Below are 1,677 nucleotides of genomic sequence, written 5' to 3' on the forward strand. Positions count from 1 at the left end.
TGTTCACAATAGCAAAAAGATGGAAACAACCTAAGTGCCTATCAACAGACGAATGGATAAACAAATTATGGTATATCCACGCAATGGAATACCATGCAACAATAAAGAACAACGATGAATCTGTGAAACATAATGTGGAGGAAGCTGGAGGTCATTATACTGAGTGAATTTAGTCAGTCACAGAAGGACAAATATTATATAAGACCACGATTATAAGAACTCAAGAAAAGGGTTAAACACAGAAGAAAACATTCTTTGGTGGTTACGAGGGTGGGCAGGGAGGGGGAGGGCTATTTACTAACTAGATAGTAGATAAGAATTATCTTAGGTGAAGGGAAGGACAGCACTCATTACAGGGGAAGTCAGCACAACTGGACTAAACCAAAGCTAAGACGCTTCCTGAATATAGTCAAATACTTTGAGGGATAGAGTAGCAGGGGTTGGGGTCTGGGGACCATGCTTTCAGAGGACATCGAGGTCATTTGGCATAACAAAGCTTATTAAGAAAATGTTCTGCATCCTACTTTGATGAGTGGCATCTGGGTCTTAAAAGCTTGCAAGCGGCCATCTAAGATGCATCAATTGGTCCCAACATCCTGGAGTAAAGGAGAATGAAGAACACCAAAGATACAAGGAAAGTAGTAGCCCAAGAGATAGAAAGGGCCACGTAAACCAGAGACTCATTGGCCTGAGACCAGAAGAACTAGATGGTGCCTGGGTGCTACCAGTGAACGCCCTGACAGGGAACACAACAGAGAGCTCCTGATGGAGCAGGAGGAAGGTGGGGTGCAGAACTCAAATTCTAGTAAAAAGACCAGACTTAATGGTCTGACTGAGACTAGAGGTGCCCCAGAAAGCATGGCCCCTGGATTCTCTTGTCAGTCCAGAACTAAAACAGTTTCCGAGGCCAACTCTTCAGACAGAGATTGGACTGGACTGTGGGACATAAAGTGATACTTATGAGAAGTGTGCCTCTTAGCTCAGGTAGATACGAGAGACTGAACGGGCAGCTTCTGTCTGGAGGTGAGATGGGAAGGCAGAGAGGGTTAGGAGCTGGTTGAATGCACCTGGGGAAGCAGGGGTGGAAAGGAGGAGTATGCTGTCACAGTATGGGGAGAGTGATTAGGGTCACATAACAATGTATGTATGAATTCTTGTATGGGTAAAAACAAAATATTTTTATGTGAATGAACACAATGGACATAGGAATATTAGATTTTGGTCACAACTAAGATGTCAGTCAAAAGTTTCATTTGCTCTGTTTTACCTGAAGAATCCATTTATTTATTTTTTCATTTTGGTTCTCTTAGATGGTTACTACATAGCTTCCCCTTGAAGAAATGCAGCCGGGGCAGGGTGACAGCTGTTTCTGTGATACACGCGTTCTGATTTTCTTCTTTCTTGCTAAGCAGGCAGCTTTAGATTGGGTACTGTACTTAGGTCAATATTTTTTTTTTCCTTTGAATATTCAGTTTAATAAATTTTTCCATTCAATCTCAGTAAAGGAAATAATCAAATAGCTTTTTTCCTGTTAACTGAGAAGCAATATTTTCTTTTTCCTTAGTATGCATTTTTTTTTTATTTTTTATTTTTTTATTGTACTTCAGGTGAAGGCTTACAGAACAAATAGTTTCTCATGAAACAGTAGTACACATATTGTTTTATGACATTGGTTAA

General features: G+C 40.5%; 1 protein-coding gene across 6 annotated transcripts in view; it reads left to right on the forward strand.

The window, feature by feature from the left end:
- RFC1 (replication factor C subunit 1) overlaps nt 1-1,677 on the forward strand; it is an 82,961-nt gene that overhangs the window by 69,701 nt on the left and 11,583 nt on the right. The window lies entirely within an intron of this gene.

Source organism: Trichechus manatus, unplaced genomic scaffold (genome assembly GCF_000243295.1).
Source record: "Trichechus manatus latirostris isolate Lorelei unplaced genomic scaffold, TriManLat1.0 scaffold00126, whole genome shotgun sequence".
NCBI classification, from domain to species: domain Eukaryota; kingdom Metazoa; phylum Chordata; class Mammalia; order Sirenia; family Trichechidae; genus Trichechus; species Trichechus manatus.